The sequence below is a fragment of the Ranitomeya imitator genome, chromosome 3, assembly GCF_032444005.1.
Source record: "Ranitomeya imitator isolate aRanImi1 chromosome 3, aRanImi1.pri, whole genome shotgun sequence".
Taxonomy (NCBI): domain Eukaryota; kingdom Metazoa; phylum Chordata; class Amphibia; order Anura; family Dendrobatidae; genus Ranitomeya; species Ranitomeya imitator.
The window spans coordinates 225714076-225732091 of NC_091284.1; the positions used below are offsets into that span (position 1 = coordinate 225714076).

General features: G+C 47.5%; 1 long non-coding RNA gene across 1 annotated transcript in view; it reads right to left on the reverse strand.

Annotated features, from left to right (window-relative positions):
- Nucleotides 1-16076, reverse strand: part of LOC138672008 (uncharacterized) — a 43118-nt gene extending 27042 nt beyond the window's left edge. Inside the window, exon 1 of the long non-coding RNA XR_011319528.1 lies at nucleotides 15969-16076. This is a non-coding gene — a long non-coding RNA (uncharacterized lncRNA). The remainder of the gene's footprint in view (nucleotides 1-15968) is intronic.
- Between the last annotated feature and the right edge of the window lie 1940 nt (nucleotides 16077-18016).

The window sequence follows — 18016 nt, forward strand, 5'->3', positions numbered from 1 at the left end:
TCAAGGGCTCTCCAAACGCAACATGGCGTCCCATCTCAATTCCAGCCAATTTTGCATTGAAAAGTCAAACGGTGCTCCTTCTCTTCCGAGCTCTGCCATGCACCCAAACAGTGGTTTACCTCAACATATGGGGTATCAGCGTACTCAGGACAAATTGCACAACAACTTTTGGGGTACAATTTCTTCTGGCACCCTAAGGAAAATAAAAAATTGGGGGCGAAAAGTTCATATTTGTGAAAAAATATATTTTTTTATTTTTACTGCTCTACATTATAAACTTCTGTGAAGCACTTGGTGGGTCAAAGTGCTCACCACACATCTAGATAAGTTCCTTAGGGGGTCTACTTTCCAAAATGGTGTCACTTGTGGGGGGTTTCAATGTTTAGGCACATTAGTGGCTCTCCATACGCAACATGGCATCCCATCTCAATTCCAGACAATTTTGCATTGAAAAGTCAAACGGCGCTCCTTCCCTTCCCAGCTCTGCCATGCACCCAAACAGCGGTTTACCCCTACATATGGGATATCCGGGTACTCAGGACAAATTGTCCAACATCTTTTGGGGTCCATTTTCTCCTGTTACCCTTGGTATAATAAAACAAATTGGAGCTGAAGTAAATTTTTTGTGAAAAAAAAATTAAATGTTAATTTTTTTTTTAAACATTCCAAAAATTCCTGTGAAACACCTGTAGGGTTAATAAACTTCTTGAATGTGGTATTGAGCACCTTAAGGGGTGCAGTTTTTAGAATGGTGTCACACTTGGGTATTTTCTATCATATAGACCCCTTAAAGTGACTTCAAATGTGACGTGGTCCCTAAAAAAAATGGTGTTGTAAAAATGAGAAATTGCTGGACAACTTTTAACCTTTATAACTCCCTAACAAAAAAAAAAATGTTGTTTCCAAAATTGTGCTGATGTAAAGTAGACATGTGGTAAATGTTACTTATTAAGTATTTTGTGTGACATATCTCTGTGATTTAAGGGCATAAAAATTCAAATTTGGAAAATTGCGAAATTTTCAAAATTTTCACCAAATTTCTACATTATAAACTTTTGTGAAGCACTTGGGGGTTCAAAGTTAAAGTGCTCACCACACATCTAGATTAGTTCCTTAGGGGGTCTACTTTCAACAAATTGGATCTGAAGTAAAAATTTTGTGGAAAAAAAAGTTAAATGTTCAATTTTTTTAAACATTCCAAAAATTCCTGTGAAGCACGTGAAGGGTTAATAAACGTTTTGAATGTAGTTTTGAGTACCTTGAGGGGTGCAGTTTTTAGAATGGTGTCACTTTTGGGCATTTTCTGTCAAATAGACCCCTGTCTGACAATGTCAGAATCACTGGGATCCGTTAAAAGCGTTCCAGAGGTATAACCTTATAAAGGGACAGTGGTCAGAAATGTAAAAATATGCCCGGTCATTAACGTGCAAACCACCCTTGGGGGTAAAGGGGTTAATGATCACCCCAAAGGCCTCACTGCTGGAAATCCGTCTGATCACTTTAATAGGAGAATCTTTTCCCCTTTTGCGCTTCACTGCACAACTCCAGGGAGGAGTCATTTCAATGAAGATGTGGTCACGCATGCATCCTGATACTATATGCAGTGTCTACTATACTGACAGAGACAGCTTAGTACAGCAATTATCTGTTTGTGTTGGGCCCATAGCCTGTTATTGTAAAACATGAGAGGATGAACATAAAACATCCAGCCTCCAACTTACAGAGCCATGCAAAAGGAAAGTCTTAGTTACTCACCGGTTAACGGTGTTTTTTGGAGTCCATGACAGCACCACGGAGAGAGGGGATCCGCCCTTCAGGAACAGGCAACCTACAGATACATAAGGGCGGCACCTCTCCCACGCATCAGTTGGTTTACAGAGCACAAGAGGACCACCAAGGTTAACAGCATAATTTATATACAACGATACTACTGCTAACTATTCACCACGAGTGGATTATAAAAAAAAAGGGAAGAGGTGTACACCCAGAACTTAAGAAGATGGGAGGGTATGTACGGGTGCTGTCATGGACTCCGAAAAACACAGTCAACCGGTGAGTAACTAAGACTTTATCGGTCGTCCATGACAGCACCACGGAGAGAATTACAGAGAGTAACTGTTTAGGGAGGGACTACAGCTTGCAGCACCCTTACACCAAAAGAGAGGTCCGAGGAAGCACCCAGGTTTAATCTATAATAGTTATAGAATGTGTTTGGAGAAGACCAAGAAGCAGCCTTACATATTTGGTCGATCGACACCTCTAACCTCTCTGCCCACAAGGCAGCCATAACTCTAGTGGAATATGCTTTTAGACCTTCAGGCGCCGGCTTGCCCCTTGAGACGTATGCCAGCGAAATAGCCTCCCTGATCCACCTACTGTGGCTAGTGTAGATTTTGATCCTCTATGACCTTTCCTACTACCCTGATAGGACACGAATAGGGCATTATCTATCTTCCAAGGATCAGTCACTGCTAGATACTCTAGGATACAACTTGTTACGCCTAAAGTGTGTAGTTTCCTTTCTTTATCATTAGTAGTATTAGGGAGGAAAGATGGAAGAACTATCTCCTGTGTTCTATGGAACCTAGACACTACTTTAGGAAGATATGCTGGATCAGGGGAAAGTATCACTGTATCATCTCTAAGTTGCATGTAAGGGGGAAGCCTGGATAACGCCTGGATGTCGCCTATCCTACGAGCTGACGTTAGGGCCACCAGGAAGGCTACTTTAAGAGAGATTTTTAATAGAGGCTGAAGAAATTGGCTCAAATGGGGCTTCTGTCATGTCCGAGAGGACTAAGTTTAAGCCCCACGGCATGACCCTATTCTTCACCATTGGTCTAGACCGCTTTGTTGCCTTGATGAATCTGCTGACCCAGTAATTTTCAGAAATGTTGCAGCCAAAGAGGGCCCCTAAGGCTGACCCCTGTACTTTAAGAGTGTTTGGGGATAACCCCATATCCAACCCCTTTTTCAAGAACTCCAAAATCTGGTTTATTGGTGTTGATTGACCAGCTTCTACCCCTGAGTTTTGAAGAAATCTTTTCCAGATCCTGACAAATTTTTGTGGTGATTATTTTTCTGCTTTTCAGCAGAGTGTTAATCAGGCCCGGAGAGAAACCTCTATCTCTTAATAGTGACTGCTCAAAATCCACGCCGTCAGATGAAGGCCAACCGCCCGAGGATGGTAGACTGGGCCCTGGGATAGGAGATCTGGAATGTCTGGTAAGACCCATGGGTCGGATATCGACATGGTCCCGAGGCATGAAAACCACATCCTTCTGGGTCAGAAGGGGGCAATTACTATAACTCTGGCTTTGTCCTTCCTGATTTTCCTCACCACCAGAGGAAGTAGAGACAGGGGAGGAAAGGCGTAAGCTAGTGTGAAGTTCCAGTCTATGAGGAGGCCGTCTACTGACAGAGGATTTTCTCTTGGGTTCAGAGAGCAGAATTGTGTCACTTTTCTGTTTTCCTTTGTGGCGAAAAGATCTACCTCCAGTTGACCCCACCTTTCCACAATGAGGTTGAAGATGGCGTTGTTTAGTGACCATTTTCTCTGCCTCAAGGTGTTGCGGCTTAAGAAATCCGCCGTAGTATTTTCTACTCCTCTTATATGAAGAGCTGTCAATGAGAGAAAGTGTTGCTCTGCTAGCTGGAATAGACGATCTGCTACGTTCATCAGGGATTTGGAACGGGTTCCGCCTTGATGATTGATATATGCCATGGTGATCCGACTGTCGGAGAATTTCCGCACGTGGTGGCCCTGTAGATAAACAAGGAGTTTTTTAACTGCCTGCTCCACCACCGTTAACTCCTTCAGGTTAGAGGACATTTCCGTCTGAAGCTGGTCCCAGAGTCCCTGAATTATAGTTTCACCCATGTGAGCCCCCCAACCAGAAGGGCTAGCGTCTGTGGTGATTATACGGGTTATGTTAAAGTCCCAGGGGACCCTCGTGGACAGGTTATTTCGATCTAGCCACCATTCGAGGGATACAATAGTGTTTTGGGACAAGTTCAGCTGGCTTTCTAGGTGACTCCCCAAAATCTTTTTTTGTAATAATACTTCGCCCTGAAGTACCCTTGTATGATACTGGGCCCACCGGACCGCTGGAATGCAGGACGAGAGAGAGACTAACAGAGACATCGCTTTCCTAAGTGACATGGTGGGGTTTTTGGATGCGTTTAACACCTGACGATGTAGGTGATCTATTTTTTCGTGAGGTAAACGGCATTCCTGATCCTTGGGAATCCAAGGTCAGGCCTAAAAATTGCTGTACTTTCATGGGCTGTAACCGGGACTTTTTGACATTTAGTAACCATCCTAGACGCTCCAGGGCAGACATTATTTTTTGTAATTGTTCTAAACAGTGATCCGCTGTTTTACCCACGATAAGGAGATCGTCGAGGTAGGGGATTACCAGAATGTCAGACTCATGTAGGTGGGCCATGACCTCAGCCATGACCTTAGTAAATACCCGGGGGGCGACCGATATACCAAAAGGGAGGGCCCTATACTGGAAATGTCTGACCACCCCATCTAACTGGACCGCTACCCTCAGGAATCGTTGGTGTCCTGCATAAATGGGGATATGGTAGTAGGCGTCCTTTAAATCCAACACCACCATAAAGCAGTTTTTAAACAGTAGTTTTATTGCAGTATTAATAGTCTCCATTTTAAATGGTTGTATGGTCAGAAAATTGTTAAGAGCCCTAAGGTTGATAATAGTTCTGAAGGAGATGTCTGGTTTACGTATTAGGAATAGAGGACAGTAGAATCCTCTACCCCATTCTCCTTCCGGAACCTCTGATAGGACCTTCTTACTGAGCAGGTCATGAATTTCCATTTCAAGGGCCATCTGTTCTGCTGGAGAGGACCTGAGCGGGGTAACCCTGAAGACATTATGAGGGATTGAAGTAAACTCTAGTCGTAGACCCGTAGTTATTATTCCCAGAATCCAATTGCTACTGGAAATTTTGGACCAGGCTGGGTAGAAGGCAGCTAATCTACCTCCCACCGGGGCGACTTGTCATTGGGGTGGCTTTTTGATCTCACGGGATGGCTCCTGACATCCCCCACCTCCAATCATGAATCCAGTACCTTTTTTCTTTTTATCGTCCCATCTGCCCTGGTCCCTGGCCGGCCTTCTGTGAAAGAACCTTTTTCCTGTGAAGGGCGCCTATAAGAAGTGGTCGGCAGACTGGGAAATTTCTTTTTCTCTTCTCCGGCCTTCTCCAGCAGTTCGTCTAGAACCGGACCGAACAGGTATTCTCCTTCGCACGGAATAGAGCAAAGACGGCACCTCGCCTGAATGTCGCCAGGCCAACACTTCAGCCATAGGGCCCTATGTGCCACATTTGATAACTCTGCAGCCCTAGCTGCCATCCTTGCAGAATCTGCGGACGTGTCCGCGAGAAAAGCAGCGGCATTCTGGATTGTCGGCAGAGATTTTAACATGGATTCCCTGGAGGCTCCATCTTCTAGCTTAGACCCTAGCTGGTCCAGCCAGACCATCATCGATCTGGCTGTGCAAGTCGCAGCTACTGCAGGTCTTAGAGCACCAACTGACATCTCCCAAGTCCCTTTAAGAAACGAATCTGCCTTCTTATCAAGAGGATCTTTTAAAGAAGCCATGTCATTGAAAGGAATGGAGGATTTTTTAGAAGCCTTAGCCACCGCTGCGTCTAATTTTGGCGCCTTATCCCGCATGCTCACCAAGGGGTCAAAGGGATATCTCCGTTTAAATGCCGGTGGTAGGGAGCCCTTTTTTTCAGGCTTTCAACTCTCTTTTGATAAGGTTCTGAACTTTATCATTAAGCGGAAATGATGTACGTTTTTTCGGGTCTAGACCACCGAACATTAGGTCTTGCCCCGAAAGTTCTGGTTTTTCGTCAGCCACCCCCATGGTGGATCTGACTGATTTAAATCAGCCTGTCCATCTGGTCTAGTGGGAAGCAAAATTGATTAGCATCCTCCTCTGAAGAGGATGCAGAGGAGATGGAGGCTTCCGAACCATATTCTTTCCTAGGGGCAGTAGACGAGTCTGAATCTGAAACGCTAGGTTCCCTTCTCCTCTTGGAAGGCTCCCCTTGGGACAAGGATTTTAGGGAATCCTTTACTTCTCTACTGATGATCTCTCTAAGGTTTGAAGTAAAATCGTGAGACTCTTCCGCCACCTATGGGAGCGGAAAGAACCCTATGTAATTTAAGCAATACTACTGCTATAAAATGCATATACAGTTAGGGCCAGAAATATTTGGACAGTGACACAAGTTTTGTTATTTTAGCTGTTTACAAAAACATGTTCAGAAATACAATTATATATATAATATGGGCTGAAAGTGCACACTCCCAGCTGCAATATGATAGTTTCCACATCCAAATCGGAGAAAGGGTTTAGGAATCATAGCTCTGTAATGCATAGCGTCCTCTTTTTCAAGGGACCAAAAGTAATTGGACAATGGACTCTAAGGGCTGCAATTAACTCTGAAGGCGTCTCCCTCGTTAACCTGTAATCAATGAAGTAGTTAAAAGGTCAGGGGTGGATTCCAGGTGTGTGGTTTTGCATTTGGAAGCTGTTGCTGTGAGCAGACAACATGCGGTCAAAGGAACTCTCAATTGAGGTGAAGCAGAACATCCTGAGGCTGAAAAAAAAGAAAAAATCCAGCAGAGAGATAGCAGACATGCTTGGAGTAGCAAAATCAACAGTTGGGTACATTCTGAGAAAAAAGGAATTGACTGGTGAGCTTGGGAACTCAAAAAGGCCTGGGCGTCCACGGATGACAACAGTGGTGGATGATCGCCGCATACTTAATTTGGTGAAGAAGAACCCGTTCACAACATCAACTGAAGTCCAGAACACTCTCAGTGAAGTAGGTGTATCTGTCTCTAAGTCAACAGTAAAGAAAAAACTCCATGACAGTAAATACAAAGGGTTCACATCCTAGATGCAAACCGTTCATCAATACCAAAAATAGACAGGCCAGAGTTAAATTTGCAGAAAAACACCTCAAGAAGCCAGCTCAGTTCTGGAAAAGTATTCTATGGACAGATGAGACAAAGATCAACCTGTACCAGAATGATGGGAAGAAAAAAGTTTGGAGAAGAAAGGGAACGGCACATGATCCAAGGCACACCACATCCTCTGTAAAACATGGTGGAGGCAACGTGATGGCATGGGCATGCATGGCTTTCAATGGCACTGGGTCACTTGTGTTTATTGATGACATAAGAGCAGACAAGAGTAGCCGGATGAATTCTGAAGTGTACCGGGATATACTTTCAGCCCAGATTCAGCCAAATGCTGCAAAGTTGATTGGACGGCGCTTCATAGTACAGATGGACAATGACCCCAAGCATACAGCCAAAGCTACCCAGGAGTTCATGAGTGCCAAAAAGTGGAACATTCTGCAATGGCCAAGTCAATCTCCAGATCTAAACCCAATTGAGCATGCATTTCACTTGCTCAAATCCAGACTTAAGACGGAAAGACCCACAAACAAGCAAGACCTGAAGGCTGCGGCTGTAAAGGCCTGGCAAAGCATTAAGAAGGAGGAAACCCAGCGTTTGGTGATGTCCATGGGTTCCAGACTTAAGGCAGTGATTGCCTCCAAAGGATTTGCAACAAAATATTGAAAATAAAAATATTTTGTTTGGGTTATGTTTATTTGTCCAATTACTTTTGACCTCCTAAAATGTGGAGTGTTTGTAAAGAAATGTGTACAATTCCTACATTTTCTATCAGATATTTTTGTTCAACCCTTCAAATTAAACGTTACAATCTGCACTTGAATTCTGTTGTAGAGGTTTCATTTCAAATCCAATGTGGTGGCATGCAGAGCCCAACTCGCGAAAATTGTGTCACTGTCCAAATATTTCTGGCCCTAACTGTATATATATATATATATTTCCTTTTCTCCCTACCGTCTGTCACACACACGACTGACATAGTTTTTTAGGGTAGACGTCTGTCAAAGGGTAACCACATAGTGCACACTCCTTATTATTTACTTTACCAGCGCATTTTTCCCCTAAGGAGAAAAACATAGGAAAAGACTGCATCAGGGTACGTTCACGAAGGTCTCTTACCCAGGCAGCAGCGGTAGGTACCGGATTACTGGGGGAGTGAACCGGATCCTTCAGTCTAGATGAAGTCCTGCGACTGGGCTGATCACTGCGTCTTCTGCTGGGGTGCATGGGACCTCTCTGAGGCTCTGCCCTGCTCCTGCTCCAGCAGACCAACGGGAGCTTTCTGGCTCATCCATTGCTGCAGATGGGCTAACAAGCAGCCCTGCAGCTTTCTGTGTGGCTATATATAGTCCTCCCCCCGGATCCGGATTGTCAGCAGGTGTGTGGCCAGGGGAGCCACCCCGCCCCCGTGTAGGTCACCGCCAGATACCCTGTGACCTCCGACCCCCCCATTGCTGTACGTGCCGCAGCACAGCGGCATCTGCAGCAGAAGCCGGCATCCGACTTCTGGTTTAGGCCCCGCCCCGTCACTTCCGGCGCCGGGAAGAGCACACAGGGACGTGCAGGGAAGTCTGGGTATGGTGCCGCCGGCTGACCCTGCCGCACACCGCCACATGAAGCCGGGCAAGACGACCGACGGGACGCAGGAGCAGCTGAGGCACCGACACTGAACGTACCCCGGGGGAGGAAAATACTTACCTCCGTCGCTGGCACCTGGAGACGGACATCCTCCGTACTCCGCTCCCCTGCTCCGCTCACTGCCGTGGAGCCCTACCCGGACCCACCATGGTGCTTTCAGGGAGCCGCACTGACCGAGGTAGGAGACCCCCTCGCTACCTGAGTCGGACAGCCGGCCTGGGTATCTCAGATAAACATCGGATATCTGTAGGGCATCCTGTCCTTCAGGAACAGGAAACCAACTGATGCATGGGAGAGGTGTCGCCCTTATGTGTCTGTAGGTTTCCTGTTCCTGAAGGGCGGATCCCCTCTCTCCATGGTGCTGTCATGGACGACCGATAAAATGCTTCAATTATAGAAGTGTTAATATTTTATTTTATTAATTATCAAAATCAAATTAGTATTTGGTGAGACTACCCTTTGTCCTCAAAACAGCATTAACTATTTTAGGGAACATGTTCCAAACATCTTGGAGAACTAACCACAAGTCTTCTGTGGATGTAAACTTGCACGAATCCTCCTGTCTTCTTGAGTAATCCCATATGATGATGTTGAAATCAGGGCTCTGTGGGCCCATATCATCACTTCCAGAACTCCTTGTTCCTCTTTAAGCTAAAGATAGTTCTTAATGAGATTGGCTGTATGTTTGGAGTTGTTGTCCTGATGCAGAATAGATTTGGAACCAATCAAATGCCTCCTTGATAGTATTGCATAATGGATAATTTTCTGCTTGTATGTTTCAGCATTCAAAACACCATTATTCTTGACCAAATCCCCAATTCCATTTCCTGAAATGCAGCTCCAAACTTGCAATAAACCTCCTCCATGCTTCACTGTTACCTACAGACACTCATTAACAGGGCTGCCACTAGGAATTTCAGGGACCCATACTGTCAAAATGTTGGGGCCCTCTTGAGACTCTGTCCAGGCTCCACCCAGCTACACTTCCACCCCTCGAACCTTCCACAGTTCCACCTCTCACTCTTGGAAAAACTCCTGCACCACGTCCTCATCAATCACACATTAACACTATATCACATATATAGCCATGAGCCTTTGTTTTGACCAAAAGATTTTTTAAGCCTGCCACGATGAAAAGGTAGACTGGCTAGAAGTCAGAACCTAAGTCATAAGCTGCCAGTCAGAAGCTGTGCTTACAAGATGGCACCATAAGACCGGATTGGTGCTGAATATTGATGAAGATGTCGGAAGGTGAGTATGAGAGGGGGCTTACCATATTCTGGCATCCTCCTTTAAATCCGAAGCGATTCTAATATGTGAGTGTGGGGAAGAAAAACCTCTAGTAGCATCATAAAGGCGATGGGAAAATGTGCGGCCAATTGGGATAATCTTTACAGCAAAATTCAATAAACCTACTAATGACTGTAACTCTTTCAGAGTAATTTTCTTTTTAGTGATAAAATTAAGCAAAGCAGCACGCAATCTAATATTTTTTTCTTCAGGAAGCCTACACTCCATTGTAGAGGAATATAAAGTGATCTCCAAAAATTCAATAACTGTAGTTGGCAAAACAGTTTTTTCATCAGCGACTGGGACACCAAAGTACTTGCACATGCCAATAAAAATATTCAGCATATGCAGTTGGAGCGCCCCCAGACACAGGGCCACGCGTTTCGGTACCGGGCCTCTCTGGTTCGGTTCTGAGGCTGTCACGGTGGCTAGACCCGGTCCGCGACCCTGCTAAGGGGCGTCCAATGAAAGTAGTATTGCAGTCTGTCAGGGGTTCGTGATGCCACCTGTGGTGTTCGGTCAGGGTGACCGACGCTGCTATGGGGTCCACTGGGGTGATGGAATGGCAGCTGGATGGTATACCTTCCCACAGGTGAAGTATGTCCCCAGGGCTTCCAAGTAAGGTGGATGGTGATGGTGTGAGGTACAGTCAATAATGAGGACACAAGTTTGCAGTCTCTTTACCTCTTTACTGAAGGCTTCAAGATCCTCTATCCAGAGTATGTTTAACAGGGCTTTCAGAGACCGGCCGGTTCGATGGGCACATCCAGAGTTTCCTTCACAGATGGAAATCGTTGCCTACCACTAGCGCCTGTGTGTTGTAGTCCTATCCTGCTGAGCATTCGGAATAGTCCTCACAACTGCTGTTCTCGTTCGTTCATTCTCTACAGCTCTCTCTCGTTCTTTGGTTCCAGATGTTACTAGTTTCTAACGTCCCCAGGTATGTTATGGCTAGGACGCCACCCGTATGATGGGAAGGCTTGGAGGTCTTCCGGGACCCTAGAGACGCCCCTCTCCCAATGTTGCCCCCTATGTCTTCGTAGGTGTAGAAGGTAGACAGCCAACCTATGACTGACTGTCCAGCGGAGTTTGAAGTAAGGCCTGAAGTCAGTTACTCCTACGGTGTTCCGGCCACTGACTACGCGCCTCAGTAAGATGTTGCCTTTCTCTCTCTCGGCACGACTCTTACTGGCTCTCCTTTGTGCTTGATCTCGTTTACACGGTTCCACAATATCCTTCCCTTCGTGTCTCTTTCTTAGGATACCGCCGCAGGGTGTGCAGGCGCGGTTCCGTCACGTTCTGTTCTGTTTGCTAGGCACCTGCCAGGTTCCCACGCCTGACAGGGGCCCCCCTGTGCCTTCTCCCTGCAACACCCCCTGCCACGGGATGTTGCCTGGTTCCAACCCAGTCAGCTTCTGACTAACTTCCTCCCCAGCCCCTAGTTTTACCAGTGTGAGGAGTGGCCCAATAAATAAAGCCTTTTTCTCCCCCTAGTGGCCGGAGTGTGAAGTGTAATGTGTTCTGGTGATACCTGGTCAGGAGAACTCCTTAGTGCCATCAGACGTACCGCTGCTCCCCTTAGCGGCAGAGCGCCATACTGCAACGGCCAGGTCTCTGGGGCGCTGCACAGACACTTTGAAGAGGAAGGGGGACCTATAAAAAGGAAGTCATCGAATGCAATATACCAACATCCGAAGATTGCGAGTCCAGAACCCAGTGTAAAAAAGATGAGAAGCTTTCAAAATAAAAACAGGAAAGAGAAAATCCCATGGGAAGACACTTATCGAAGAAAACATTATTCTCAAAATGAAAACCCAAAGAAGAAAAGCCGTCAGGGTGCACTGGAAAAAGCCTAAAAGTGGATTTAATGTCAGATTTTGACATTAAAACCCCGCGATCGAAATTTCTTAGTATATCAATTGCCACATCAAAAGATGAGTAGGTTACCGAACAAGTGGCTTTATCTACCTCATCATTTAATGAAGCACCAAGTGGATATGACAGATGGTGAATAAGGCGAAACGAACCAGCCTCTTTTTTAGGGACTACGCCCAATGGAGAAATTCTGAAATTAGGGAAGGGAGGAAGAAGTAAACCTAACACCAATTCACCATAGATTTTTTTCCTAACTACCTCAGGGTGAATAAAAAATGAATGTAAATTTTTAACGATCTTACAGCCAGACCCCTGAATGGAGGAATGAAAAACCCTTTTAAAAATCCATGAAAAAGCAGATCACTAATCATTTGATCTGGATAAAGTTTTAACCAAGAAGCCATTCTTTCCACCATCACCGGGGTCTGAGCCCTTTGCGTTAGCATCTTTTGATAAGGACTGGGCTGATTGCTTTTTAAAACATTTGGAAACGGGGTGTGAGTTTCCACAAAAGGAACACTCATGACGGAACCTGCAACTACTACCCCACTTACAAACGGATTAATTGAAAGCAAAGCAAAGGCCTTTTTTAGGGAGAGATGTGGATGATGATCTATTAGAAAAGTTTCTTTGAGGAAGCATCAAATTGAGCCATAATCCCACATCCTTGCTACTTCAATGTACCTCAGGATGTACCGCTAGCTTTTGACGGAAAGCTTCGTCATAATTCAGCCAAGCAAATCCGCCAAAATTCCGGTAAGCCTCCAGAATAATGTCAACATGCTGAAATAATTTGCTACACAAATGTGGGGATTTCTCGCCAACAACAGCAGAATATATAGCAAATGCCTGAATCCAATTATTGAAGGATTTGACAGAACCGCGCTTAGTATCAACTGGCTCTGTTTTATCATCCTTCTTATCCATTTTACCCAGCTGTTCTCTGCGAGGGAGAAGTGAGAATAAGTCCACATAATGATTGTTCCATATAAGCTCCTTCATAGAAGGACTCAGATGGAAGCCAAGAGGAGAGAGTTCACACATGAGGGCCTCCTTAAAAGTATTTCTAGGAGGCAAAGAAACCAATGGAGAATCATTAGATAAATCTATAGCAGGATTTAAAGGGGAAGCAGACATAAAAGCTTCCCCTAAAGCGTCAGAAAGGACATTCTTTAGCATGTGTTTTAAATCAGAATCACAAAAAGATATCGGTACAGGAAAGTTCTCACCCCTTTCAGGTCTGCTGTCCTCAGGAGGTACATCTGTAGTGCAGCCTGCGCTCAAGCCCTCCATGTTAGGCGAGTGCATCTGCGTGCTGGTTGAAGGAATGATTTCTTCATCGCTTACCTGTCCGTGTCATGGTCTTGAAGGCGCTGCGCGGTGGGCACTTGCTGCAGAGGAAGGAGCCGCCTGGGTATTCAAATCTAGCACTGCAGCTACGGCGCTTTTATTGCCGCGGTGCATGCCCGTCTTGGCGGCGGCTCCTGATGACGGAGCCGGCACCTCTTTTATTCGCTGCGGGAAGTCTCACGCCGGACTGCGAGACTTCCGAGAAGAAGGCAGGCGGGACTTTCTTTTCGGCTCCGGCTGCAGGAGGCTGGAGCGCGATGTCACCGACGAAGGGGAGTATGCGGTCCTGGGCTTCCTCCTTCTACTGCCTCTGTGAGCTCTCGGCGGTGATACCGAAGAAGGGGTCGGCTGTAGCGGCAGTGAGCACAGGTCAGCAGGAGGAGGGAAGGCTTCCGGAGCTGCCAGTATAGGTTTTACAGCGAGGCAGCTCCTCAGCCATTCCGCTCCATCCTCTTCCCCGGCTCTGGCTAGGATCTGCTGAAGTAAATTCTCCATGAAGCAGGTATCTTCTTTCTTCAGTACTTCACCTCAGAATGAGTGAAATTAGCCAGAAACTGGCTTAAATACTATAGTAATGGCCCAGCAATGCTCTGTCCACCAATGAACAGCCGTTAAAAAGAGTGCCAAACAAACTGGTCTGAGCCAGAATATCCCAAAATAGCACAAAATTAACCGGCAATTCGCCCTAATATTAACCCTTTACTGAAACTTCAGCCACAGTATTATTCATAGCCTGTGTGGCCATGTGACCCCCCTTTATTCCCTAATTCTTATTAGGGGGGCTACCATTCGTTACACCCTATATGGGTCACTATGTGACTGCAGACCTGCGAATCCTCACTGCGTACGCACTGTGCGCTGTGAGGATTTGCCAGTCTCAGAGCCAGGAACAGCAGTCATGTGGCTGCAAGGGTGTAATATGTAGACTCCTGGCCAAAATCCAAGTAGAGGAACTGTTGGTGAATATCGGTCTGCACTTGGACCGCAGTGCATGGAATGGCTGCGGGTCTCCTGACCTGAACTCAGCAGCCTCACAGCATGTATGAGGCTGGGAGATCAGGGCCCAGTCCATGCACTGCAGTGCAAGGGCAGATCAATTTCCCACTTGTATTAATCATTCCCTCTCCCTTTCAATTCACAGACAAAACTTATAAGCTACTGGATGATCCTGAGCTGCTGTCTGATGTTGTAATTGGGCATTTGGTTTTGCAGCAGTGCTCAGGGTCATCCAGTCGCTTATACATTCTGGTTGTGGAGTGGAAAAGGAAAGGGGACGGAATTATTACATCATACAATCATGTACTGAAATGGTGGACAAATTAATACATGGACTTAAGTTAGCGACTCACACAGCCAGTCTAAAAGAATCTCCCTGTGGGACGCAGACTCCCCTCAGCTTCCCCCTGTGGGACACAGCACCCCCAGACCCTTCACTAGCCTTCTCCTGTGGGACGCAGCCCCCCAGTCCCCTCACTATCTCTCCCCTGTGGGACACAGCACCCCAGTCCCTTCACTAGCTTCCCCTGTGGGACACAGCACCTGAGTCTCCTCACTAGCCTCCTTCTTTGGGATGCAGCACCCCAGTCTCCTCACTTGCGCCCCCCCCCCCCCCCCCGTGGGATGCAGCACCCCAGTCTCCTCACTTGCCTCCCCCGTGGGATGCAGCACCCCAGTCCCCTCACTAGCCTTCCCCTGTGGGACACAACACCCCAATCTTTTCAATTGCCTCCCCCTGTGGGATGCAGCACACCCAGTCTCCTCACTAGCCTCCCCCTGTGGGACACAACACCCCAATCTTTTCAATTGCCTCCCCCTGTGGGATGCAGCACCCCAGTCTCCTCACTAGACTCCCCCTGTGGGATGCAGCACCCCAGTCTCCTCACTGGCCCCCCTGTGGGACGCAGCACCCCAGTCTCCTCACTTGCCCCCCCCCCTGTGGGATGCAGCACCCCAGTCCCCTCACTAGCCTCCCCCTGTGGGACGCAGCACCTCAGTCTCCTCACTAGCCTCCCCCTATGGGATGCAGCAACTCAGTCTCCTCACTAGTCTCCCCCTGTGGGATGCAGCACCCTAGGCTCCTCACTAGTCTCCCCCTGTGGGATGCAGAAACTCAAGTCTCCTCACTAGCCTCCCCCGTGGGACGCAGCACCCCAGGTCCTCACTTGCCTCCTCTTGTGGGATGCCGCACACCCAGTCCCCTCACTTGCCTCCCGCTGTGGGATGCAGCACCCCAGTCTCCTCACTTGCCTCCCCCTGTGGGATGCAGCACCCCAGTCTCCTCACTTGCCTCCCCCTGTGGGATGCAGTACCCCAGTCTCCTCACTTGCCTTCCCCTGTGGGACACAGCACACCCAGTCCCCTCACTAGCCTCCTCCTGTGGAATGCAGCACCCCAGGCTCCTCACTAGCCTCCTCTTGTGGGATGCAGCACCCCAGTCTCCTCACTTGCCTCCCCCTGTGGGATGCAGCACCCCAGTCTCCTCACTTGCCTCCCCCATGGGACGCAGCACACCCAGTCCCCTCACTAGCCTCCTCCTGTGGGATGCAGCACCCCAGCTCCTCACTTGCCTCCCCCTGTGGGATGCAGCACCCCAGTCTCCTCACTTGCCTCCCCCATGGGACGCAGGACCCCAGTCTCCTCACTTGCCTCCCCCTGTGGGATGCAGCACCCCAGGCTCCTCACTAGCCTCCCCCTGTGGGATGCAGCACCCCAGGCTCCTCACTAGCCTCCCCCTGTGGGACGCAGCACCCAAGTCTCCTCACTTGCCTCCCCCTGTGGGATGCAGCACCCCAGTCTCCTCGCTAGCCTCCCCCCGTGGGACACAGCACCCCTCACTCACTTGTCTCACCTCAGCAGCCACACACTGCCAGACACAGTCTCCCCTCAACGGATGAAGTCTCCTCACACAGTGTCTACCGACATCACACATGGCACTCTGCTCTGCTCTGGAATGGGGAAGGACCATGATGCACCTGGGTCGGCTGCAGCTTAAAGGTACAGCTCCCATTTCCATCCTCCGGGTGCATTAACAACACTGTAGGTGTTTCTTTACATCACTACAGCTATGCATCTGGCTTGCGGAGGCCTTGTACTGTTGTCTCTGGACCCTGGGGCCTGATAAGCAGAAGCAAATAGAGGGGGGCCTGCCCGGGCCGGGCTGCCAGCTTGTCGGGCCCACTTTTTTGCTTTTGCTTGTCGGGCCCCATACAGTAGTAAGGGCAGTAATGCCCTGATGATGGCCCTGCTCATTAATGTACTGTAGATGATGATGTATGCATATATGTATGTATGCATAGGGCAGCACGGTGGCGCAGTGGTTAGCACAGCAGCCTTGCAGCGCTGGAGTCCTGGGTTCTAATCCCACTCAGGACAACATCTGCAAAGAGTTTGTATGTTCTCTCCGTGTTTGCGTGGGTTTCCTCCGGGCACTCCGGTTTCCTCCCACATTCCAAAAACATACAGATAGGGAATTTAGATTGTGAGCCCCAACAGGGACAGCGATGATAATGTGTGTAAATTGTAAAGCGCTGCGGAATATGTTAGCGCTATATAAAAATAAAGATTATTATTATTTATGCATCTTTCATATGCTGCACTAAGTTTTCCTTGGCCGACCACCGCAGCTATGGTCCTCAATGTTGCCTATTTCTTGGGATCCCCAATGCTGAGACATACAGGCAGATACACTAAAAATGAGAGAATGGTTAGCACCTCCAAATATCATAGATTGATCTAATGCCGCTAGGCAAAAATATATATAATTGAATATGAGGTTCTTAGTTTAACATTCTGATCAGACTGTATGAAGCCCACTGCCAAGTAACTGCGATCCATTCAGTGGGTCCTTTCATTTCCTTAAAGGAGCGGAATTGTGCATTAACCAGCGTCGCAGCGACAATGCACCAGCAGGGCGGGTGGCCTGGTGCCTCACAGCGCCCATACTACAAGACCCTATGACTCCAGACTGCACTGCCTCACAAGCACAAAGCCACAGCAACAACGGCCGCCAAACTACATGAACAGCAAATGAAAGGAGCATTGAAATTCACCTACATGCAGATACACATCTGTGGAGACATGGAGGGTCATCACCCAGTCCGCTAGCCGAAACGGAATGGATCAGGGATCGTCCCTCCAAACGCCCTCTCTCCCCTTAATGTGGGCATAACGCAACTCAGATAACACTGGGTGAGGGTAAAACAGTGTGGCAATGCTTTATTGAACCACAAAACTGGCAGACAACACGTAGAACTGTCCCAGCAAAATACCCCAAGATGGTACACATTACAGAGTCTCACCCTTTCGCTGACTCGCCGGGATAATGACAGCTGTTACTTCAGAGCTCCCAAAGTCAGCTACCCCACCTGTGACACTCACACAGAGAGAAGGTAATGACAATGTAATACTGTTGTTGGAACTCTAGGATTCTGCTAGCTTAGAGCAATGAATAGACAGAGACGGGTTTCTTTAATGCAAATAGTGTATTTGTACCACAGCAATAACACCCAAAACAATATACTGATAACCTGCAATGAAACAAGTCCCTTAACCATATACAGCAAATCAGAAGAGTTCTTAGGGCAGAGTCCTCAGCAAGGTGAGTGTGACAGGTGACGTGGTGCAGATTCAAAACACTGTTGGTGCAGAAAGAGTCAAATCCAGGTATGTAGTAAACACAGGGAAGTCCAGAACAAGTCCTCAGGTTAATCCCAGGTGTGGCATAAACACGGGTAAGTCCAGAAAAAGTTCACATTAAAGTATTATACTGGTGCAAATTCCAGTAGCTCCCACCGGGGGGAGTACACGAAGGATTAAGTAGCAAAAACACAGTCTAGCAGCATAGTTCCAAAACACAGTTCAAAAACAGAATTCTTACCAGGAGGAGTGAACCAAGGG